Raw genomic sequence first — 26,599 nt, 5'->3', positions numbered from 1 at the left:
ATCTAACACCCAATTTTCGTTGTTTGTGGAAAAATGCCAGGACACCTTGGAAATGCAGTGCAAATAATACTGACTGCACCAGCAACGCGTTTCAGCTTTCGCCTTGGTCACGCTGAGGGTCACGCAGTAACAGTATCTTTTTTATTTCTTTAGTGCAATAAACATAGTGAAAGGACACATATATTCTACATTGAGTTTCACTCAAAATCATTTCGGCCATTTTAGTACTGTCAAATATTCATTGATAATGCTTATGAACATCCGTACTTATGAATACAAAGCAAAACAAAATGCATTTTAGCCCCAGTGGGCCAGTATATCTTGTATGTATACTTCTCATACACATGTTCAACAAACGATTCCACCCCAATAGGCATTAATTTCCACAGTACTGTTTCGAATGTCTGGCCTGAATTTTGAGAGGAATACACCTTACCTAAAATGTGAAAAAATAAATTTTAGTGACGATAAAACTGTTAAAAAGCAGACAATTTCAGCAATAATTACAGTAACAATAAAAAGAGGTTTTTTTTCTTTCCTTTTTACTTTACAATTCATTGGCCATATTTATCTACAAATTAAAGATAGCCACATTACCAATTTATTCAATAACGGAGATGCACCGCTAGCTCTTCACTTGAATTCAATCCCGAACGGGTCATAGTTTCCAGATCAATAATATATCTAGATTCTAACTGGCGTAATGCCAGTTTTCTATTTCCACCCTTTGCCTTGATTGGAACCGCATCAATGACCACCATTCTCAAAAGTTTTTCGTTTTGAAAATGATGTTCAAAGAAATGTCGGGGGACTGGATATTGCCTGTTGTTATGTTGTATCGCTCTGACATGTTCCAATACTCGTTTCTTTGCACAATGAATTGTACTGTCGATATAGGCCTTATTGCAAGGACAAATCAATGCATAAATGCAATGTGTGGTATTACATGTTATGGCTTTTCTGATTTTAAATTCCCTCTCACTGCTTGCTATGATAAGTGTAGTGCAGTCAATGCTATTGCTGCACGCCTTGCATTTTTTACAGCATCGGAAGCCCAATCGGCTAGTGCAAATCTTCTCACCCTTACTAGTCACATAGTTAGGGCATATTTCATCTCGAAGTGATTTGCTTTTCTGAAAAGTAATCTGTATATATATATATAGTGAGGTTATTAACCTCATGCTGGGCGGAGTACATTGGCACTGCTGCCCCCGCCGACAGTAATCCTGACTCTGGGGCTGAAACGGTTAGGGGACCGGAGGAGGTGCTTTGTTTGATTCACAAGCAGGAAATTGGTTTTTAAACTGCACGCATTATACCCTGCACCCCCGCACTACCACATGGTGTCAACTTTACCCCCACGCACTACCTACCTGGATCCACAACAATGGGATTCTGGGTGTTGGAGTTCAACTAAGCATCGTGAACTCAAACAGGTGAGCGGACCATCTGGGGGCGGAGAGGGTTTGAATTAACATAAAAGGAGGCAGGACTTTCTAACATCTTGCTGCAGACCTCCTGGACACTTGGGCGCTGACGAAGGCTAAATGAAAAGCCGAAATGCATTCGCCAACAATGAACGCAATAAAGTGCTTCCAAAGGTTCTTCCCCTGTGTGGCCTCTGCTCTCTCTCAGGAAGGAGTTTGCTGGATGTGTTGTCGCGTCAGCCAGAGACGCGAAACAGAGGCACCCGTTTCGCAAGATGGCCTGGATGTCACTGGCTCTGCTGCGGCAGTTTTCTTCGTGGTCCAAGGTATTGGAAGGTCCAGGCACGCCTCGGATGTTGGGAAGAGATTAGGCGGTAGTGAGGTTATTAACCTCATGCTGGGCGGAGTACATTGGCACTGCTTCCCCTGCCGAAAGTAATCCTGACTCTGGGGCTGAAACGGTTAGGGGACCGGAGGAGGTGCTTTGTTTGATTCACAAGCAGGAAATTGGTTTTTAAACTGCACGCATTATACCCTGCACCCCCGCACTACCACATGGTGTCAACTTTACCCCCACGCACTACCTACCTGGATCCACAACAATGGATTCTGGGTGTTGGAGTTCAACTAAGCATCGTGAACTCAAACAGGTGAGCGGACCATCTGGGGGCGGAGCGGGTTTGAATTGACATAAAAGGAGGCAGGACTTTCTAACATCTTGCTGCAGACCTCCTGGACACTTGGGCGCTGACGAAGGCTAAATGAAAAGCCGAAATGCATTCGCCAACAATGAACGCAATAAAGTGCTTCCAAAGGTTCTTCCCCTGTGTGGCCTCTGCTCTCTCTCAGGAAGGAGTTTGCTGGATATATATATATACATAATATATATATATATATATATATATATATATATATATATATATATATATATATATATATATATATATATATATATATATCCATATATATATCCATATATATATATATAGAGAGAGAGAGAGATCAATAGTGAAGTAACTGTAGATAAACAGTTATGATAAAAAGATTTACTTCTTTATGCAGTCACTTATATACATGTTAAACACATAGAATAATGTAACTGTCAGTAATATGTACATTTGTTAAGCAGAACTAATGAATATCTATATATAATAAAAAAATGTTTTAAACATAATTATTTCAGACGTTTATACAAAGCAATACACATATATAGGTACCTATCTGTAATACAAATAAATGCTTATATACCAAGAGGTATGCTGTATATTTCTATCTGTTAGCCTGTGGTGGTTATATGGGGAAGAGCCAATTCTTGAGTAGTTTTCTGGAGATAAGGTGGTTATCCTTGGATCTTATTTTGGGTGGTAAAGAGTTCCATAGTTTGACATAATGATTCAAATCAAAGGAGAAATAATCATTTTCTAAATGTTTGATGCTATATAAATATATATAGCTGCGACTAATGGTCCCTATGGAAAATTGCATGGGGAAAACACGTTTTGGGACCCCCTTTTTTCTTGGCCCCCACTTGACAAATCACCCCAAGACTTTCAGGATAGGAGCGGGCCACGACTTTTGAAATAGAATGTTGCGGATTTCCTATAGGTCCTAACTACAACTACCTACTGGCGACCGCCAGTAGGTAATATATATATATATATATATATACATACACACACACACACACACATATACATATCATCTTACGTTGTGGCTACATACCAGATTTTCATTCTTAAGCATCTTATCTGGAAAGCAATAGAAAAGTATATATTTTAAAACCAGTTATTAGAGGTGGTATAATGATAATGCACATGTGTGATTAAAAAGTGAAGAAAATCTTATCCATGTACAATGCTGAGCACAACTTGCCTTTTATTGTAGTTTTCAACTGGCACTTTCATGAATGTATTGGAAAAAAGACATGGGCAAGAAAATTAAATATTAAAAGTAAGAGACCAATTTCAAATGAAACCAGAAAAAGATGTTTTTTTATTTTATTTTGTGGCCGATCCATGAAAAGTAAACATAGTGTAACATAGGTGAGGACGATCTAGAGGAAAGTGCCAACTCTGCACGAAGAGACACAACATTATAGGGCCTTTTTGGAAGTGGACACAGTGGGTTCCAGGAACATTCTCCTGTGCCACTGTCAAAAGGAAGTTTGGATTGTTGCATGCTGTTTGGGTCTCTGCATGCGCACTGAACACCCTAGCTCTGATATACGCCAGAAAGATCACATGAATGGTGTACTGCCAATGACGTCGTGCTATAGCTCTAATACTTCTGCGCGACTGATAGACCTGAGGCAGTGTTAATCCTTATTAGGATTCCGGTACTCCCTGCTGAACCTGCGTGTAGGAAACTGGATTTTTGTTGCAGTACTGCCACATACTTTTTGCCTAGTATTTGATGCAACTTTGACTGAAGTGTACTGGGTTCCTGCTAGCCAGGTCCCCAGTACCAGTGTTCTTTCTCTAAAACGTTTCAATTGTTTTCCCCAATTGGCAAAACTTTTAGCACCCTCTGTAAGTCCCTAGTAAATGGTACCCCTGGTACCTGGGGCTTGAGGTACTAAAGAGGGTCCCTAAGGGACCCCTCACCAAGCACATGCAAGACTGCCATTGCAGGCTGCGTCTTGTTGCAGACAAAAGTGAAAACACATGTTACACATCCCTGTGTGCCGTGTCCCCTACCACTGCATGTAATATTTGTGTGTCACCCAGAAAGCAGGCCTAATAGCCCTAAGGCAGGGTGATGAATATTACTTATGAGGACATAACTGCATGAGCATATATGCCCCTGTGCTGGTTAGTCCTATTACTGCCAGTACAAGTGATCAGGGAATCCATCTTAAGACATGTGCTGGACACTGGTGAAAACGAGTTCCCCAGCTACATGATGGCTTCATTGAAAATAGGGATGTTTGGTATCAAACATGTCATATTGATAAACCCACACTGATGCCAATTTTGGATTTACTAAACACATGCACCTAGAGGGCACCTTAGAGGTTCCCCCTGAAAACCTACAAGCCTCTGGTGTCCTTGCTGACTGGTGTCTGCCAGCCTGCCCAGGGACATCTTAAGGATTTTGGGGGCCCTGGGCCAAACATATTTTGGGGGCCCCTGTTCAGAACAGCTTTGAATTTACGATCCAATTTGAGCCCCTGTTTCCGAAGCAGTTTCTGCTTCCCCAGCTGCGTTAGCGATCCAGTTTGCATCATAGGCATTAGCCTATATATTCCGGATGTAAATGGATGCACGCAGGTGACAGCGGTAGGATTCATTGATTCCTGCCCTGCTACAAGGTTTTTAATGCTTTTGAAATTGTATATGTACGGCTGAATTACTCTGTGCTTTTTAACAAAATGCTCCTACCTACGAGAACTTGCACTTTACTTGATTCTGCTTGCCTACACCTCCTTAGCTGCTCCCATTCGCATCTCGCTTTTCCTCCAGTCCTGGTCCGCTGCGGCTGATACATCGATTGTGTGGAGGGCTGGGGCTACTATCGGGCTCCTCACTTCCGCCCATGCAGTTTCCGCTTCCTCAGCTGCGTTAGCGATCCAGTTTGCATCATAGGCATTAGCCTATATATTCCCAATGCAAACGGACGCGCACAGCGGACGTGTGCAGCTCCCCTCCGATGAGTTTCTTCCACTATATTACAATAGGCAAAAACTGCTTAGCCCTAGGCGGCTACCATTATGTCAGTGTACAGCGGCTGATCTGAGTTTGGAGGTAGACTTTCGATGTAATAAGTGCAACTGGTCTCTCCTCTAGCCCAGGAAACTCGCACCCAAGATCCTCCCAAGCAACAACAAGCGTAAAAACTATAAGAAAACAGAGGACTTAAAGGCCACCCTTTTAAATTGACGCTCTATGCAAAAGCATGAACCACACATTTATGGCCTACTTTTAGACGAACAGCCTGATCTTTTATTTCTCACTGAGACCTAGCTGTCTGAAGCCTCCTACCCTACTATGACCTAGGCCATCCCTACGGGTTATAAAATCCTTAGGAGGGACCGACCGAGTGGGAAGGGGGGTGGTGTCTCCATAATTTACAATCAAAACCTAGACTGCTATCCCATCCCGATGTAAAACATCGAGGGTGCAGAGTCCTTAGGCTTCCTCTGTACCATATCCCCCCATCATATCATAGCTGGTTTTCTGATTTACAGACCTCCCAGTGTAATTGGAAATTGTCTTACTATGCTTAATACAGCCACCACCTCCCTGGCCTTAAAATAAAACAACTGCCTTATTCAGGGTGATTTCACTATACATATGGACAATGGAAAAGACCCTCACACAATTTCCTTGTTGGAGATGCTGCAGGCCTGCAACATGTTTACATCTATTTCTTCGGCCATCCATGAGAAGGGCCATACCCTAGGCCAAATCTTTCACAACTTTGACATATCAGTAACCCTACCTCTTCCCATTACCTGGTCTGACCACCTCCTATTAAAATTTGTCATGCCCAACTCTGCCACAGCCCCTCGGGCTAACGCAGGGCAGAGGGTCTCTAATTATAGGACGCTCCATAAAATATCCATCCTGATGTTAGCAGACGCCCTCGGTCGTTCCTCACCGGAGCTGTCTGGCTGTCCCAACTCAGACGTCCTCTCAATAGATACATGGCTCTGAACCAACATTGATGGAGCGGTACCGTTTGTTTCTGCTCTTCAAAGAGGTCGGTCCCACCAGCTCCATGGTTTAACGATTCCCTCAGATTTAGCAAAAGATATTGTAGAAAAATTGAATGGAAATGGCATAAATCCTATCTACCTGAGGACAGGAAGGTGTATAAAGACACCTTAAAAGCTCATTACATTCTCGTGAAGGCAGCCAAGAAAAATGTCTTTCAAACCAAGATAGAAAATGGCCAAAATAAGAGTAAGGAACTCTTTAGCATAGTTAAATCCTTTACCACCCCGAAAGCCGGCACAAAGGAAGGGCCATGCACGGAAGAATGGTCTAAACTACTAGGTCAATTCTTCCACATAAAGATTTCTGTTATCCAACAAGCCTTCACTAACATCTCAGAGGAAGAACTGATCTTCTACCGTAGTTTCACCTCTTGGATCCTCTATCTTTACTAGCTTTCCCTGAGTTTCAGCTTGACGAGTTACTGACCTTTCTCCAAAGCATTAAGTCTGGCTCTCCAACCGACTCATGTCCAGCAAATATCCTGGGTCTATTAGCTCCCACCATAAACCCCATGGTAAACCAGCTCTTTAATGCTTTCCTTTCCTCAGGCAACACGCCAAAATTATGGAAGAATGCTAAGATTCTTCCACTGATAAAAAAGGCTAACGCCAAACTGACGGACCCTGCCAACTACAGGGCAATCTCCCTTCTTCCGGCCCTCTCCAAAGTATTAGAGAAGCATGTAAACAAGGCCCTTCAAAAACACATTTAAGATGGGAAGCTCCTTCATGAGTCCCAGTCTGGTTTTAGGGCTAACTACAGTACGGAGTCCGCTCTGCTGGAAGTGACTGAATTTCTCAAGGGTAAGCTGGACCAGGGAGGAAAGGCTGTTCTGATACTGCTCGATCTGTTGGCGGCCTTCGATACGGTCCCACATGAGAGGCTCCTGGAGAGACTTGCTAACATCGGCCTAGGGGCACCTCCTTAACATGGATGTCATCCTTCTTGACAAATAGATATCAGGACATCTGGCTCCCCCTTTCTCATCCTCGATTCCTGCCATGAATGTAGGTGTCCCTCAGGGCCCCATTCTCACTCAGTCCTACCCTTTTTCATATATATCTATCCCCCCTTGCATTTCTGGTAGAGGAAGAGGGCGCCAAAGTTGTTTCCTATGCTGATGACACTCAGCTGATTTTTACGTGTGACAAAGGAACCGACTTTGACGGGGCAATGATTAGGTCTTGCCTCACAAAGGTTTTTAATTGGCTTAAGATTAATCAGCTGAAGTGCAATCCTGACAAAACTGAAGTTGTTTTCTTTGGTAATCCAGAAACGCCTAACTGGAGCTCTTGGTGGCCAAAAGATCTGCCGCCCCCGCCCGCGGAAAAGGAGAAAGTCAAAAACTTAGGAATTGTCGCAGACAAGACACTCTCCATGCACTTTCAAATCCAAAATCTAACTGGCGCTTGCTTTGGCATACTCTCGATGCTAAAAACATTCCTGCCACTGTTACCGCTTGAGAGCAGAAAGATCGTGGTGCAGGCTCTGGTGACATCAAAGCTTGACTATGTCAACAGCTTGTACCTCGGTATTACCAAATCCCTTATCCAGCACCTACAAGTGGTACAAAACGCGGTGGCCAGAGCCATCCTGAGACCTAAACCCAGATCTAGTATGACCCCTATTCTTAAGTCTCTACACTGGCTCAGCATAAAAGAACGGATTGACTTCAGGTACATAAAAAATACATTAAAGGAAAACAGTTTTTAAAACAAACTGTTTAAGAAATATTCAAGGTCATTAGAGCAAAACTCTGGAGAACGGAGCTGACTCTGAGGGGGCCCCCTGATAGGCTGGGGCCCTGGGCCAGAGCCCACTTTGCCCATGCATTAAAACGTCTCTGAGCCTGCCACCGAGATACTGTTCTGACCTCCTAGGTAAGAGCCTTTTGCTTACAGGAGACCCATAACAAAAGCCTGTCCAATAAGAGGGAGTAACACCACCTCCCACAGGATGACCTGCTGATTAGCCTCCTTGGGCCGACAAGCCTCAACGAGCCACCGCCTTTGGAATGTGAATCTGGCTCCCCCACAGGAGAGGAAGCTTCCCCCTTTGTCCAGGACCCCCATTGGCACCTGGACAGGTGGGAAAATAAAATAAAAAAGTCAGGTAGGGTTGGCACCTCCAGGCTAGTACCACACCTAAGATGGGCTACTGTGAGGTGGACATGATTTCTCAGGAGTAGCCATCTTTGTGATGGCATATTTAGGAATTTTTGGACAGGGTTATGCCCACCTCCAGCAGGAAGTGGTCATATAGGAGGCGCAGTCATATAGGGAGCGTAGTGACCCCAAGGGTCAGTAGCCCATTCGCTACTACTCTACACTCCCCTAACACCGGTAAATTTCATATTTAGGGGAGCCCTGGCACCAAACAAGCAGATCCTGATAATCTATGAAGAAAGACACGCAGAAGACTGAAGAGAGCACCTGACTCTGCCCAGTCCCACTGTCCTGTCTGCCGTTCTGTCGAACATTAGTCAGCAATGAGTCTTACTGCAGCTGTGTGCCTCCAAACCCTGGGAGGACTGCCTGCCTTCAATAAAGTCCAAGAACTCCAGAAGAACAATAACTGTTCCCTGCATCCTGCAGAAATTCCAAAAGAAAAGAGTCTGAGGCCTCCGGAACCACTTAAACCGACACCTGAAGTCACCACTGCACCCGTCTCCTCCAGCCCAATTTTAAATGGGCTACAAGTGTCAATAAGGTCCTCCAGAGCTCAAGTCTAGTGTGGTTTCACCCCTCGTGGACTCCCCGACGTCGCCTGCAGCCTCTGCACGTAGACCCACCTGACTGCTCTTGGTAAGAAAACCCGGCACCTAAAGACACCTCTGAAGCTGTCGCCCCAAGCAGTGGAGAAGAGGACTCCAGGTTTCCCTATGTCACCTAGCATCGTAAGCCCTGAAACCCCCCGTTGGTTCACCCCGACCGGCCTCCCAAGTAGAGACTGTGGCCTCTTTTCGCAGTGACCGATCTCCAGAGAAACCTATTGGTCTTCCGACGCTGTTTTGCACCCTGCACCTTGCTGCCCCTGTCCCGATGGTGGTGTACTGTTAATGCTGCCTTGGACCTTGCCCACCACTCACCTTAACTCTTAGAGATTGGTCTTGTAAGTACCTGTTTGTAGCACTTGCTCTTCTTTCCATAGGATAACATAAAAGAACTCAGAAATTGCACTGCGTCCACTTTTTATACTGAAAAGTATTTATATTTAAAAACTTACTTACCTGAATGATTTTCTCTGATGCCAAATCATATATAAGGTACATGGTATTTTTATAAATTGGTGTGGATCTCCTTCTTGAGTTGTGTGTGATTTATTAATCATTGTGTATATTTGCAAATGTCTTGCACTCCTCTGTGTTAAGTCTAAGGCTTCTCGACCACACTATCCTTTAATAGAGTACTTTGGGATTGCATAGCAAGCCTTGTCCACTCATAAGGGAACCCCTGGAAACTTTACATGGTATTTCAAGTTCTTGATATATCACATAAAGAACCAGCTTCCTACACTGTGTCTCAATTTAAACCTTACTAGGTGGCGATTTCAATTTGACATGTAGAACCCATTTGGTCCTACAAATATGACAGGCAGAGAGAGCATTGGATTGGGATTGAATATAGGCTTGCGCACCAAAATAAAAGTGACCCCTATTAATGAATTGGAAAGCTAAAAAAGTGGCCAGTGTGTGCAGTTTTTTGCTGTTTTGAACTTGTAAAGACTCACTGTTTTGTAAGATATGGAAGATTACTTCACATTGAGCTTGTTGCAAGCAGTATTTGTTTTAATATCAGGAAAATTACCAGTAAAAACCAGTCCACCAGACACTAACACCTGCCAACAAACTGCCAGAAAATCAGCCCACACCCAGACCTGTCAGACCAGCCCATTGGGTGCTACCTGATTACCCTTTAAGCCAGTCCAACGCTGGACAGAGAACTCTTAAACTTTAAAGGTTTTATTCTCTGAATGTTGCCGTACAGTTATTGATTCGGCTAGTTAAGATTGATTAATCAATAAGCCAGAGTGCAAAGCTCAGTTAAAGTATAGAAATCAATCAAAGAACTCGGGAAAGTTCAGGCCAGCAAATTTCAAAGTCCAAAGTAGGGGAGAAATTCAGGATGCATTCACTTCCCAGGAGAAGTACGAAAAAGGCTCTCTTTCACATACAAAAGAATATACTTTTATAGGGTTCTGAACAAAGGATTTCATACATTTACTATGGTTGTGCATGGTTCTCACAAACTAAACCAATCAGAATTAGGTAGAGTGAAATAGTTGAAAATTAATACATTTAGGAAATCTCTTGTAATTCTCAGCTCAGTTCTGAAAAGTTTATTTCGGTCTAAGCGACCATAAAAGTATACTTACAGTAAACAAAGCGTTACAATTCACAACAATTTAAAACTGTCTTCTTTGCAAAAATATATATTTACATCACATCAGCAATTCGAGTTAAAAAAAGAAAAAAGAGGATCTACACCAACACATAACTAAGTCCAGCAGACTCCTTAAATTACATAAGCAAGGTGTGTGCAGAACAAGAGGTTAAGGGCTAGAAAGACAGATTCCTAATAAAACCCATCAATAATGGCAATAGGAATGCTGTTAGTGAAGGTATCATTAAAAGTTTCATGAGATAGTCATGGAAGTAGCAATTCATTACAATTTCGTTGCGGCAGCCATAGGAATAAAAAATTTGCACATTTTAGAACAGTAGAAACTCTTGATTTTAAGGTTAAAAATAATAAAACGTTTGCTGTTTAAAAATTAGTTTAAAAAAGAACCATAAATATTCCGAAGCAGTATGCTATTTGTTACTGAACAGGCATATGTACACAGGACCAGCGCCTACGCCACATTGAGTTAAAAAATCATAGTACGAGACCACGGTGCACGGAAGCGGTCTGCAGGCGCTAGCGGATTTCGACCTCTCCCCGGCCTGAAAATCACTCTAGCTCTTGCCTCGTCCCAGCCGATTCTTCGTAGGCGCAGGAGGGCACATCGTCATCTGCAGCTGCGGCGCCGCTTTGGTGAGGCCTTATTGTGGAATATATCGGTGAACTCTCGCTGAGGGGATTATTGTTGGCAGGACCCCCACGTCAAAGGCTGGTGTCCGGATGTACTGCAGGCGGGGGGGGGGGCGGACCTGGAGGTTGCAAACTGTCTACCATAAGCCCCAAAACGCTCGAGAATAGTGCACTGAAGATGCTGCCAGTGAACTGTGGGCCTGAATGAAGGACTGCAAGTGTGGGTGAGTGTAGCACTGAAGGTACCTTCTGATCCGTGGGGCCCCTGTTGATGGGAAATAACACTCGTATTTGGGAGCATTCAAGATTCATTTATACCTTTTCCGGGTTCTGGATCTCTCCGTCCCTGACATCTCCATCTTGGCTATCCCTGAGATCGGAGGTCCTATCTTAACCTTCAAAGGCATAGCAGAGATAAAGAAACACAGATCTAGAGGCAAGCCTAGCCGCGGAATCACAGGGATCAACTGATTTAACTTGCCTGACTTTAAGATGGCAGTCAAGCTTCATATCCTATCCGACCATCCTTGTCCTCTTCATTCTCCCGTTTCGGGACTCGAGACCTTTGGACACTTAATGATCTTCATTCTATCCCGGCGGAGCACGAGCACCATGGCCGATTACCGGTGGAGCTGCATCGACAGCTATAGGGGAGATTGGCTCCGGCTCACCGCTAGAGCTGTCACCTACCCAGCCGGACTTCGGACATAGGTCTCATAGTTTTTTTCTCCACTGCTGTTCTCCTCCCTATGGACTTCCAGCTCTCTACTACACTTCTTTCAATAGAATTATGATGTTGCCCCCTGGGCTGAATCTTCAACTGTTTGGACTTACCGCGGAGCCTGCTTAACCTTTGGCTGATACCCGGTGGAGCTATCATACGTAGCTATAGAGGAGTTGGGCCCTGGGATTCACCACCTCAGCCGGCACCTACCCAGCCGGACATCGGACACTGTTTTTCCTCGTCTCCCCGTTATGTTCCTTTCCCTCCCCCGCATCTAGGGGCATGATCACCATGAGGCTCCTTCCCCCCCCCTTCTGCCTCTACTGTCCCCTACTGTTCTTCACCCCATGCCGTTTCTTCTGCCTCCTGATATTCTCCCAATCCCCTCTACTGTACCCCCTTTTTCCTTCCTTACTCCATCAGTTTTTAATTTTTCTATGTCATCAATGCACTAGTAACAAATGTAACTGTAACTGATGTAATGCTGTAACATTGTTTAATCCTCATGTAAAGCGCTCTGATACCTCCGGGTCTAGCCAGCGCTATATAAAACTCAATAAATAAAATAAAAAATCTGATACAGCAAATACTATCGGTTTGCAAGTATCTTGCTTTAAAACCCTGAATGCCTCTGTGCAGTGTACAAACCCCAAATTCCTACATAGTGGGACAAGCCACTATTTCCTCGCTAGTTAGTAGGCAGGGCAGAAATGATGGCATTCAGGTCTGACTATTCCTCCCATTTACAGGCTGGACACTCTCGCTGGGCCGTGCCTGTCCATTCACAGGAAAAGACACGGAGCGACAGGGTGCCCAGTCTGAATTGGACATATAATTTTCTTGCCAGGGATGGATAGATGTCATCTAAAAAGGGCTCAAATAAATACTCGTCCTTCAGGGATAAAAATTTAGCCGTCAGGTGTCCTATAGAGGGATTCCCTTGCATCTCTGCTAGCTTGCTCATTCGGTAGACTTTTACTACTTCGGAGCGGGAGATAGCAGAACACGCTTCCTCTAGGTTACTCCACAGGCTTGGTTTACCAAGCCTACTACATTCTTTTTTTATATAGGTAAACCAATGGATTTTTGCTACTCCTGAAAAGCTCAATATCTCCTTTAATTCCGCTGTGCAGACTGTCAGTTCAGGCGTCACCCACAGTCTGCACCAAAAGGTTAGGGGTCTAAGTCCTATCTCCTCCCTGATGGGTCTAATTCCTAAATCCACCCGTTGGGGGATAAGGGGGATGCTGGAGGGGGAGACCCAAAATCTGTCTCATAAAACTGTTTTCCACTTTACTCATGTCTCCACCAAAACAGTGCCCCCATAATTCACCCCCATACAATGTGGCACCCCTGGCTTGCATTTTGTAGATCTCCACTATAGGCCCAGCAGGTTTGGAGGAAGAGTTTCTCAATAGTTTAATAATTCCTCCAGTAGTCTGGGCTAGCTTAAGTTTAGCTCTAGCGATTTGTGGGCCCACTCCATATTTTCTGTCAGGGTGACCCCTAGGTATTCAAATATCGTCACCCTGTCCAGCATGATACCATCTAAACTCTGGTTGGGTCGCAATGTTTTAGGTGGATTGAAGATCATAAACTTTGTCTTCTGAGTATTGATCTCCAGCCCTCTATTATTGCAAAAAGTGGCAAAGCTGTCCAAGACCCTCTGGATACCCATAGGGGATTTCGACATTAGGAGGGTGTCATCGGCAAACATCATTGCCGGGACCTAAGTACCTGTTAGTTTGGGGGCATCATTGTATGAGAAAGTGGCTCTGTATATACTGTTCCTTAATAGGTACAGGGTGTACAGAGTCCACAGTCCCCAAGGGTTTGACAGAGGCTAAAGTTAGATATAACCGTACTCTCTAAAGTGGTAGCTTGGTCGAGCAGTAAGGCAGTATCAGGGGACAGTGTAAAGCATTTGTTGTACACACTCAGTCAGCAAATGGTCTCACACACTCAATAACTGAACTCTAGGCCAATGGTTTATATATAAAAAAATATATGCTTGTTTTCTTTTAGAACCAACACTTGGATTTAAAATATACTTTCTCAGAATGAGATGTTTCATATAAATACTTTTGCAATATGCAATTGACTTTTGTAAACAGTTACAGGTGGTTGCAATAGGCAACTCTATTTTAAACACAACAATGCATTGAGCTCAATGGAAATTTCAAGTTATTTGCAACAGATTACTTTTTGGATTACTTTTGGAATTCCAGGACTGGATCCTAGATTCAGTCCTGGGTCAGTACTCATAATCAAGTGATGAAAGTCGACTTAATTACTGTAATGATTTTTAAACAATATTTAGCTATTTTAAAAGTTGACACTTAGAAAATATTTCAGGAAAATTCAAGTTGCAGGTACAGTATGTTCTCGTTACTTTTGTAATCCAGTACTGGGTGCCTAGACTCAGTACTGGGACCTTTATCTAAAACAGGTAAGTAATTACGTTTTCAGATATTATACGATTTTTAAAGAATATTTAAAGATTGCAGACATTGACACTTTGAAGAAATTTCACAGAAAAACAGTCAATGATTTCCTACGGAAGAAAATTGGGTTACGGGTAAGTACAGTTGTAAGTATTTTTCAGAGTCAGTGCTGGGCACCAAGATCCAGCACTGGGAGCTCACCTAAGAGCAGGTGAGTAATTTCGTTTTCGTTACTCGGCTGATTTTTGGTGAATATTTTAAGATTTGAAAAGTCCACACTTAGAAGAAATTTCAGGAAAAAGCCAGTCAATGTTACCCTATGAGGAACATAGAGTTATCGGTTTAAGGGTAAGTACTCGACTGGCAGAGTTGAGGTTCTGGGCATAGACTCAGGGGTCCCCCAGGGTCAGGTAGGTACAGTTGGTTCACCCTCAGCGACTCTAGGGCGGCCGGGTGCAGAGTGAGTTAGGCCCAATGTTATCCTACGAGGGATAGGGGGGCCTTGGTTGGTGGCTGCTGACTGGCAAGCCACGCGGCTGTGGGAGCTGGGCTTCTGGTCACTTACTCAGGGCAAGTGGGGAAGTAGGTAGGTGTAGAGGTTTCACTGCCAGGGCCACTTGGGCGGCTGGGTGCAGGGTGCTTTTGAGCCTTCGGGCGCTCAATTGATTTAAATGGGAAATCTCCGTTTTGGAAAAAGACTGCAAGCTTGGGGACGAGGATTCTTCAGGTGCCACCACCACTTCGAGAGGTAAGTTGGGTAGTTGGAGGATAGGTAGGTACCCCGGGATTGGGCACAGGGGGCCGCGGGGCGGCGCGTGCAGGGGTGCCTTTTAGTGTCTGGAAATCTTACCCTCTGTTGATCGCGGTTGGGGGGGGGCACCTTGTTCTGAGGCTGCAGGCTCCTTCAGGAGTGTCAAGGGAGGTCCTTGGGTGCCAGACTCGGGGTCACAGTCGCCGTGGGGTCGTCCTCGTGGTCTTTGTCCACTCCGGCACTGGCCAGGCTTGGCTGGTGCAGAGTGTCCTGGGTTCGCGGTTCCGGGCTGCTGCCAGGGATTAGAGGTAGGTTTTGAGTAGAGCTTCTACTCATGGGAGTCCCAGGGGCTTAGAGCCAAAAGGTAGCCAGGTCCACCGGGGTTTGTGAGGTTGTTGGCCACATGAGATGACGGGTTGGAGCAGGAGCTGGATCGAGGGTCGACAGGCCGGTAGGGCTGGGGCCAAAGCAGTTGGTGTCTTCCTCTTTTTAGCAGCTGCAGGGCAGGTCTTCTTTCTTCTTGGTCTTCTTTGTAGTTTTGAATCTGGAATCTGGGGAAGGAAGGTTCAGGGTGCCCCTAAATTCTAGATTTAGGGGCGTTACAGGTAGGTGAAGGGCAGGGACCAATGGGTCCCTGTCCAGGGGTGGGTACACCCCCTATCCTGCCTCTCTCCTGTGGGAGGGGGGCAGTAGCCTAGTCCTGATAGGGTAGGGCTCCCCAACATCAAGATGGCGCGAGCCCGGAGATGTGCTTCACCTCGCCTCCCCCACCTGAGGGGTGGGGTTGGCAGGCTGGCACATCCCCTGTCCTTATTTGGGGTTTCCGGCCAAAGCTTCCCGCCAGAGTGGGGGGTTGCAGTGGCCTGGGGAAGCTCACAGAGGCGGCATGCCTTTGAAGCTTCCCCCTGCCCATCCTGGGGGAGGAGATTTAGCACCTCGCCCCGGATGTGCATTGTTGCAGGCCCAGGAGAGCAGGGGCTCTCCTACCCAGGGGTCCAGCAACATGTCTGCTGTGTGGCAGCCTAGGCAGCCTCAGAGCAGACGTGGATTGTAGGTTAGGTTTAAGGGGGCATCTCTAAGATGCCCTCTGGGGTGCTTGATACATTAAATCCCACACTGGCATCAGTGTGGGTTAAATGTGCTGAGAAGTTTGATACCAAACTTCTCAGTCTTCAGTGTTGCCATTATGGTGCTGTTGAGCTCGTGTTTGACGAGCTCTCAGCACCATGTACTCTTAAATGGCAGCACTGCACTTACAGTGCTCAGGAATGGACCTGGGCGCTGTAGGGGCACAGGGCTCCTGCTTCTGTGCCCACACCATTGGCATAAGGCACCCAGCTAGAGGGGTGGCTGATGTATGCCATGGTAGTGTTGGTGATGGGCATGGCACACAGGGATGTGTGTCATGTCGACTTTGTTTTTGTCTTGCACCCAAACACTCAGCCTGCAAAGTATAAGTGTAAGGGCACAGGGCCTCTAAGGGTGGCACAATGAGTGCTGCAGCCCTTAGAGGCCTTCCCTGGTCACAAGGCCCTGGGTACCTAGGGTACCATTTACCAGGGGCTGACATGTGGCCAGGGTTTCCCAATTGGGGTTTTGTTTGTTTTAGGGAAGGAACATAGGCCCTGGGCACCTGAGTGGCAGGAGTCCAGGGCACACTCAGTCAAAGTACATTCAGCAATTCAGCAAAAAGTGGGGGCATACCATGCAAGAAAGATAGCACTTTCTCACACATTGTCCCTGACCTCGGTGAGTTGAGCAATCAGTGCATTGACAAAGAGGCAGAACAGGGTCGGTGCGAGCACACAGCCCTGCCTTACTCCTCTGTCAACCGGGAATCGTGAGGTCAGGTCTCCTCTCTTCCCACACCTTACCTGGGCAAAATTGCCTTCATGCAGTCTTATGAGTATGTTTAACAGGTAAGGGGATCCCCATTTCTCTAAGTACCTCCCATAACTTTGCCCTGGGCACCAAATCAAAGGCCGTCTTAAGATCCACAAAAATCAAATAGAGGCTGCCACCCTCCATTCTCACCGATTTCCAAAATATAAGTTGAAGTCTATATATTTGGTCAACGGTGGAGGTGTTTTTCCTGAATCCAGCCTGATATGGACTTAGTATCTCATGATCGTCCATCCACCCCTGAAGGCGATCAATTCACGGAAGCACGCCATCCGCCGCGAACCAGCGAGTTTTCTGCTCCGTGTCCTTGCTGTCGAAGCCAGATCCTGCACTGATCGTTACGCTATTCGACTCTTCTCGATGCTTCGCATCCCGTACCTCTGACTGGGAGGAACCCGTTCCCCTATCTCCACCTTGAGGACTCAAACCTCTATCTGCTTGGATCCTTTGGTGACTAAAATTTCCCCTCGCCTGCCTTTGGACCAGGATTGACCCTTAGACCGCTGACGGAAGCATAAATATCTCAGGCTGTCCTCAATTACTGTAATCCTGCCTACCAACTGAGAACCGCCATATTTGCTGAGAGCTATCTTATCGCTAGGCGTGTTTGTCCCACCTCACATGCCCTCCCTCGCCCTGATGAAGGTGTAGCCCCCGTTGGGTCGTGACACCGAAACGCGCGTTGGCGTTTTTAAGCCCACCGGGCTCCTGAAACTGTATTCACTGGCGTTCTTAAGCCTACTGGGCTCCTGAAACCCTATCCAGGGAATTTGAAAAGCAGAATTTTCATCCAATCACCTATTGTTTTTATATTTGTGTATTGATGTGATTTGATGTATGATGCTGTTGCTGAATGTGTAGTAGTATGATTGTGTTGTCTTGAGGGAGTTGTGTGGGACTTTTACCAGTTTCATTCTTATGAATTTGTAATGTTTTCAATATCCGTCTTTGTCTTGTGTCGTTAATTAATACATTTAAAAGAGGGGAAAAAAAATAATTTTTTGTATATATATATGTATTAAAAAAAATAAAAAATGATTTAATAAATCTAGTGACACCCTTTCTGAGTTGCCGATTGTCCTGGTTTGCCTATTGGTTGTGAGTATTAATTGTTTGGACCCTGCACCGGGCCGTGTTTCATTGTCAATTTGTTGGCAGGTAATTTCCTTCTATTTAGGCGATCAAGAATTACCCTTGCAAAGAGATTTTGTGTAACATCAATCAGACTGATTGGTCTGTAGTTGGCTGGCAGGAGAGGAGAACCTTTTTTAAAAATTGGGACAATTTTTGCCCCTGCCCATGTTTCGGGGATCGGCATGCCCTTCAAGATGGCATTGAATAAAACCTGTAAATAGGGTACCCATATTTTCGGTTGGTGGCGGAAGAGATCCCCCGGGATCTTGTCCAGTCCTGGTGCATTACCGGGGGGGATCTTATTTATCACATTTGTCACTTCTAGCAAAGTAAACTCTGTAGCTTCTACAAGATTGACCCTAAGCAGGGTTGCAGGTGTAGGGACAAAGAAGCCCGGGATAGTGTATAGGGCCTGGAAGTGCACTTCCCACACTTCTGCTGCTATATTGGGTTCTACTGCTGGCTTACTCTGGCCACTGCCTGTACTGACTATAGACCAGAACTTCTTTTAATCTTTGGTAGATAAGGCAGTTTTTAAAGCCTCCCATCTGTCCAGTTCCCATGTCTCTTTTGCTAGGCATGTAGTCTCTTTGTACAACGCCCTCAATTGTTTGGTAAGTGGCTTGTCTTTGACTTTAATGGCCTCTAATAGAGCCCGTTTGGCCTTGCGGCAGCTATCATTAAACCATGATTGGGTAGCCATTTTTTTCCCCTTGGTGCGCATCTGGATAAAATACATCGGCCAGCTTAGATGTCAACCCTGCGTGTGTCTCTGCAATTTTGTTAATAGAAACAGTGATATCCGCTGAAGCAGCCACTTCTCTTAGTTCTATTAGGGCCGGGACTACTGCTGCTTATAATGCAGACATCTTTCCTTGCGACTGCTGTATTGCCTCCCATTTTATTCTTTTCCTATTGTTGGAGAGCGTTAATCTATTATCTGCAGGGGCGCCGTTGGTTAAAGCACTTCCTAAATCCAGCAATTCCAATACCAGGGATAAAGCATTATGGTCGCTGTCATGATGTAGGAGGACTACGAAGTCGAGAACTCTGTGCCATAGCCTCGTCTCCACTAGAATGTAGTCAAAGAGGGAGGCGTGACCTACTTTGTTGAATGTTAAGTTCCCTGGTGTGTCCGAGGCTGTGCGACCATTACATTCTCTCTAGGAGTGAGTCAAAGTAAATTAATTGATCTGGGTTGCCAGCGGAGACCAGGCCTTTATTGGGAAAATTTGCGGCTCAGGAATTAACCAGTATGCATCCTCCTGGGTATGGATTGTGTCAGCCATATCTGTTAAGGGCTCAAATTGTCAATCTCCCCCACTATCACCTATGTAGTAGGGGGGACTGTGGGAATAAAAGCACTCAGTTGGTCAAAAGTTAGAGATTCCTTGCTCACACTAACAGGGCGGGAGTAGATATTAATAAGAGACATTCCAGCTTGGAGGGGAAGCTAAGTACCACACATTGGATATTGTTGGATAAAGAATCCAACTGTTTGGCTGTACAGCCAAGGTGTGAGCCTACCCAGATACATAGACCCCCAGATGGTCTACCCCTCCCTCCCGAAGTGGCTGGGATGGTAAATGACGCAAACCCCACCCTGTGAGAATCTTGCCGTGCCCATGTTTCCTGATACAGGCAAATATCAAACTGGTCCACAAAAAGACCCCAGTCAGAGCAAGACAATTTACTTTTCAAGCCGGCAACATTTCAGGACAGGACCTTTAGCTTCTTTCCTGGGTTATTTTTGTCAATAACATGGCTGCCTGCTATTTGTGTTCCCCCTGTTACAGCCATGGGAGGATTACCCATTATCCTAGCAGATTGTCTTATCACCACTTCACTGGGTTTCAGAGGAACAGGTATTAAAGAGGCTGGTGAACCTGGGGACTTTGCCCATTGCCTTGCCATGTCGCCATTTATCTGCTGTGTTGTCGTGGCCACATCCCATGGACCTATCCCCGCCCCAGGGTTAATGGACTGGCCTAGTTGGTCCCCTGTGTGCTCCTCTGATTCCCCATAATACCCCGTTATTCTCATACCCAGGCCTGTACCCTCCCTCTCTGTTTGTCAATCCACCTCTTCAAGGCCCTCAAATCTGTTCCTTACAGGTACGTTGAAAAGTAGGGGTCTGAATGGGGGATACCTGCAACCATTATTCTAGGGGTTCAGTGGTCGTCTAACGTGGTCAAAAAATGTACTAGCCTTATCTGGTATATGATGGCTTGGGTAAAAATGGTCTAATGGTAACACTTGAATCTCAGTGCAGGGTTCTCGGGGGCTGTGTTCCTTGGCTAAGAACCCACTTACAGTCTGAGGGTTTCTAAAGTTTATTGCAACACAGTCTCTTTGCTTCGTCTTATGGCTGTTTGTCACCCATCCAACTCTGCGGACCATTAAAATTTCTCCTGCCATGTCGTAGGAAAACCTTCTATACCTTCCCAGCCAAAACAGGCTTTAATTCCTAAGATCCAGGTAAGACTCTCGCTGGCCAATTTTAAGCACTGGTACCCATGTTAGCACGATGACATAAGGAGATGCGGCTGGGGGTAGATTTATAGTGGGTTGATTTGTTACTTCTGTGCTACCGACTACATTCTCTCTCCCACCATACCCTTCTCTGGGGTCGCTGGCCACTGATGGTGTAGTAACGTTTTTGTTTCCATTCTGCATGGTGTTAGCTAAGCTGTCGCTCCTGGCCTCGGAATTAGAATTCCTGCTTGTTGTGTGGGTCGTGTAAGCTTGCGCCTGCTGTTGACCTAGTCTTGATAAAGGCGACTTCACAGTTTTTTCACTTCTGTTAATTTGATTGCTAGGCCAGCTAGGGCCACGTGTGAGAATGGAGTTCTGGCTCCTTAGGACCCCCGGATGATCTGCGGGTGGCAAGCCTGAAAAAGTCTGCCTGGCAACTAAAGTTGGTCACCTTCATAATAGGTTGCATTGGGTTATTACCCATGTTTACTGGCCCAGTGCCCCCCAGTGTCTCTGATTTGCATATACGATCAACTAGAGCGGCAACCTCTTCTTTTACGATGACTTTAAATTGGGCCAATAAATCTCCGACCATATTCTGCATCCTGAATGGATAAACCAAGTCAGTTTGGGTGTTAACACTGCAATCTCTTGCTGTATTAGAAGTAACCACACTGGTTGTGAGCCCTCCTTTAGCTTTCTTGCTCTTTGGCGCCCCCCCACTAGTTTGTTTACGTTTCCCAGTCTTATGTAAAATATGAGTGACACCCCCCTAGCGAGTTTCTATTTCAGGAGCGAGTTCTTGTCTAGGGGATGGCTGGGGCAGATCTATTCGGGGTAATGAAGGTTGGGTAGGGCTTTTGGAGGTGGATTGGTCTGTCAACAGAGGGCAAAAATCTGGAGTTAGGGACAGGCGCCTTTCGGTAAGTTCAATTTCTGAAGTTACCACCCCTATTGCCCTCTGTAACATTCTGTCAATAGAGGTCGGGGGTAGCGTGGAAGAAGTGGTTATTTGTTCGCAAGACTGTTTTACAGCACAAGTACGTTTCCCCATTGTAAAGCTAGTGCAGACCTAAAAGTTTCCCTCTCACTAGGACCCACAACACTCACGCTTAAACCCAGTCCAACATGAATCTACTTGACAATACAGGGATACAGTTGTTAAATGACTCTAAACATGGGCATGCAAAGATTGGTAAGAAGTTTATCAGAAGTAGGGGCAGGGGATCAGCCCAGTCCGTTGTTGTGTAAGAGGTAAAATACAGGACTCTTCCCAAGAGCAGATTTAGACAGTCAAGAGGTCCTCACTGCATATGCTCGCCCCGCTTTACTTCCAAAGAATCCACTGGGGCTGATCACTAGATTCGATGCAGAGCAGGCATTAAGTCATAATAAAGGGCCAGCAGTATCTTACCCGCGGTGGTCCCGGGGAGCAGGGCCAAGAGAGGTGGCCCTGCCCTGCCTCTTCCTGGCAATGACGAGCAAGGATGGGCCCGCCCTTGGCCTGGGCGCGTCCCACGCCGCGGGGCTGAGGCAGCGCTTTATAGCGCGATGGAGGCGCCTCCCCCTCACCTGTGGCAGTGGTGATGTGGCGGGAAAGCTGCACGTTGCACCCTGGGACTTGAAGTCCCACCAGGGTGAGTAGCGGCCCAAAGAGGAGCACGAAACAGATGGTGGCAAGTGTAACACCCTGGGCTTAGGCTCCCGCCAGGGTGTCTTCAGCGAGACTAGGTGCCCAGCCGAGCCCCGCAGACAGAGAGTGCTTAATTCTACAACACCTGTGCTGCAACAAGTACAGTTACATCATGTACAATTCTAAGACATCTAGGTGCAACCTTGAGTTAATACAAAGTTTTATTCGGAACAACTTGGGAATGTTGCAGGCCGTGCCCAGGAAACTCATCAATCTGCATTCTGCTGAGACACGCAACGTGAGTTTATCTACATGGTGCAGTAAAAGGTCACAAACAAGGTGGAGTTTGCGGCCTAGAATCTCTATATGAACTAGAGTTTGCGTTTTTGTCAGTGCAAAGGATTAGATTTCAGAAAAGCGGCTGTATCACCAACAGCATCAATGCTTCCTACTCCTGACAAATCTTCATACTCTCCTGGGCATCCTGTAGCTGAGATAATCTCCTTCTCGGCAGCATCACTCAGCCTCTGCACCTGATCAATATTCCTCCAAAGAAGACTCTGGACCTACTGACCCAGGCAATGCTTTCGTTTGAAGATGAAGCTCAGAAATGTAGATGCAATGGCCAATTTAGGTCCTGACATTTTCCTTACAACTTGCCAAAACCTGAGACTTTCAGCTTGCATTCACAATCAAAAACCACCTGCCTTCCAATGGACCATCAAATGCTAATTTTACCATGCACCAACCCTACACCATCTCTGTGAGTCCCATGAACTTTGGACACTGTCAGCTGTGCCTTGCACCCATGTCAAGGCGCAACGCATCTCACCGAGATGAAGCACTGGGTCAGTGATTCATCGCTGACCTGACAGCTCATTCCACGTGCCTGGATTTTGGACCACTGCCAACTGTGGCCAATTCTGGTGTACTTCTTCTTTGTGCACCAAAGCAAGTGTTGCATATATTCAACTCCCAGCGTAACAGTCTATTGGCTCCAGAACTTTAATGATAGACCTGGTTTCTACATCCTTTTGAATATTCCACAGCCTGCATTAGATCTTCTCACTTGCTTTGCTTCTGTGAGTTCTCCAAGCCAGCTGTTTTATGCATTTAATATCTTTGTGCACAGTACTGTGGATCAGCATGTTAATGTAACACCGCCTTCTGAAATATCCATTGTTTTTAGGGCAACACATAACACCCATATAAAGCTATATGCCCAGTGATTTAGGATGAACTATTAATCAAGCTTCAGTGGAGATGCATAGCTACTTTTGGCGTCAACAACTAGCATCTGGCCTAGCAATGCCTTGGCAATGGCATACCTCCTACACTATCTGCTGCATCTCGCTGGTTGTACCTCAATCGGAGTACACCCCTATCCCTTACTCATGACAGATGCACAACAATCTAGCTGCCATCTTTAACCTTTCCCAAACAAAAAGTAGCAGAATCCCACATACCATGACCACTGCCACACTTCACTGTGGCTGCTGCCATCTTGCACCCTTAATGATGATCAGAACACGAGTGGCCCTCAGGCACGCCACTTACACATAACCACTGCGGCTCAATTGACCATCTCAGCCTCAAGCACTAACAACCTCCCACATGAGTTTCAGCACTCCTGCTACAGAGCTACTCTCAACACTGGGCCACACCATCACTGTTTTGCATGACCTCCGTACATATGCAGCATGTGACACGTCACCCACTCATAGTCCATGTCAACCAACCAGCACTCTTCCCATGCCTTCATGTATGCCACTGCATTCAGTTACTGGCCATGGAACAGCACTGTGACAAGTTCTCCGACCACCATTGCACTAAGTAAATGGCAAGTTTTCCCATTTGCCCAGTCTACTGGAACACCCAGAGAACTCCAAGGGCCTCATTTGTAGTCCTCGCACTCTTTAATGTTGCATGCCTTTTCAAAGTCTGGGATTTTGCTTCTCACTGCTTTCACGCAGTCTGCATAGTAGTACTTAACTATATTTTTCTCACTACCAAATGGCAAAGTGAAGCCAGTGCAGTACAGAGGTGTGCACCCATTGCCCACTCACAACTCTTGAGCTAGGCCGAGCCGCACACAATAGAGATTTCCTGTTCCGTGCCAAAGGACATTGATTGAAAAGACGTAAGTTTTGTATTGTATTTTAATCAGCGGCGGCTCCTCCGCTAAGGAGGAAGAGCGTCGCCCCACTGCTTTGAAGCAGTGCTATGGAAAAAATAAAATGATATTAACGGAAGTTATTTTCATTTTATTTTTTGTGTTACCGCCAGGTTAGGGCAGCGTGGGGCCGGGCAACGTGACCCAGAGAAGGATGAGTGGCTATTGCTGCACCTAAAGTGCACATGACTGTTTGGCTGGCCGTCTACCGCCGGCCAAACAGTCATGCCCACTTTGCATGTTCTCCTCCCAGGTTGCATTACAGCCTAGGTGAAAAACATGCCCAGGCCCCCAGCCCCTGTCTGAGCGCCGAAAAACGGTGCTCAGACCAATCACGACGCTGCTATCAGCAGCGGCGTGATTGGCTGGGGGCATCTTGAAAGCCTGGGTGCTTCCTGTTCCTGGTTCCTGTGGCGGAGAGGCGACGGCTGGCGACGGCGGAAGCAACGACCAGGTAAGTTTAAAAAAAGAAATTATTACCAACCCCCCCAACTTCTCCCCCCCCCCCTCCCGCCCCTCTCCCCTGCCAGCCACCACTGATTGTAATTTCATTTATATAGCTCTTACTACCATGGACGAGGTATCGAAGCGCATTATGACAGATAGAATGCTTCTCTGTAACGCAAAGTTAGTGGTTAACCCAGTGGTTATCAGTTATTGTAGGATATTGTTGGTTATTAGGCTAGTCTTGTGCTCCAAGGGAACTACTTGAAGCATTTCCTCCAGTTTCTACTGGTGCATTAGGTGTATAGAGAGTTATGCTTACGTTGTGTTGTGTTTATTCTCCCTTTTCATAGCCTGACATTACACAGAAAGTCAGCATCACTACTGCTATTTATGCACAGAAGCATGGGAAGCTGATGGTGTTTGTCTGAGTTCATGGTGAGAGTAAGATGTTGAGCTGATTCACGGATGGCGGGAACCTGTATTGGAGAGAAGGTCAGTGGTTGTGAAAGGTCCTATTCCTGACGCTTGGAGATGATTTCAATGAAGGTACAGTTGCAGGTAGTTGTTATCAGCCCAAGAACAAGACCTTAGTTTTCAGATCCTTGAAGGCAACCCAAACCTGTATGAGCCCCATTCCAGCCTGAGGCAAGGGAGCCAGGAAACGTCACAGATGGGCCACGATCTTTGTGTTTAACACGATTATTTGCCTCTTTTTTATTCCCTGTATTGCATGCTATCGAAGAGCCTCCTCCTACTATAGTCCTAAAATATTGCCTGAAAAACTGATCCTGACTCAAAACTTGCGGTTTGTCCCTCTTTCATTTGAATGATTGTCTCATTGCGTTCCATCCCCCGCATGCCGTACTCTCTGCGGGCACGATCCACAAAAGGCCTGCGCTCTCGTCACAGAGGCCCCGCAGTAATGGTGGAGGCCCGCAGTCATGGTGGAGGCCCGCAGTCATGGTGGCACCACTGCAATGGGTAAGTGCAGTATGGAGGTCCTACCACAAAGGGAGCATGGGCGGGGTCCACGTGTGGCCCCCACGACTGCAGGGCCTCCCCCACGAGTGCAGAGGCCCTTTGTGAATCGGGACCTCTGAGCATATCCCACTCTAAGTTACATGCCTGCCTGTCTTCATCTTTTATTGGATTTCTGAAAATTGCCCATATCTTATTTCACAGATCACACCTCCCTCTCTAAAAGCATATTCCTGCAACCTAATAATAACTAATATCCTTTATACCATTATTCATTCCAACTATTTGCACAAACTTACACCCAACTCCAATTGATTCATTTTACTACCAAGAAACCAGAGTAAATGCATGGAATGATTTTCTTTACAACACAGGAATATTCTCAATAACCAGGGCTTTAAGTGGGCCGGGTCTCACGGGTGCTGAGCACTGGCAGTTTTTTAAAGGGGGCCTCGAAGCGGGTCTCTTTCTCTCTATTGGGCTCTGTTTTGTGCCCCGGCGCAGGCGGCCCGTTTTTTTCCGGACTGCAGTGACAGAAGGCACATAGATGTGCGCTGCTCACACTGCTCACTTCTGACTTGTTAAGTTACGGCATGACGTCATGCCAGGTGAGTTGTAGGGCAAGGGAAATCCTTTCAAGAGAGTCATTTTCTCTCTGGATTTCCCTTCTCTTTTTGAAACTCAGGAGCAGCAACATTGTCGTGATGTCAGCAGGGCTTTATGTGGAAGCTTTTTCAATATTATATACAAGCCATAGTTG

The 26,599-nt window shown here is 46.0% G+C and overlaps 1 long non-coding RNA gene across 1 annotated transcript in view; it reads right to left on the bottom strand.

The window, feature by feature from the left end:
- Positions 1 to 122: 122 nt before the first annotated feature.
- The window catches only part of LOC146833044 (uncharacterized), a 74,096-nt gene continuing 47,619 nt past the window's right edge, over positions 123 to 26,599 (bottom strand). Inside the window, exons 3-4 of the long non-coding RNA XR_014960192.1 lie at positions 3,150 to 3,175; positions 123 to 436 (exon numbers count right to left, since the gene is read on the bottom strand). This is a non-coding gene — a long non-coding RNA (uncharacterized LOC146833044). The remainder of the gene's footprint in view (positions 437 to 3,149; positions 3,176 to 26,599) is intronic.

Source organism: Triturus cristatus, chromosome 4_2 (assembly GCF_964204655.1).
Source record: "Triturus cristatus chromosome 4_2, aTriCri1.1, whole genome shotgun sequence".
In the NCBI taxonomy this organism is placed as follows: domain Eukaryota; kingdom Metazoa; phylum Chordata; class Amphibia; order Caudata; family Salamandridae; genus Triturus; species Triturus cristatus.
Note: the sequence above shows the minus strand (reverse complement) of the source record. Positions and strands in the feature narration are given on the sequence as shown.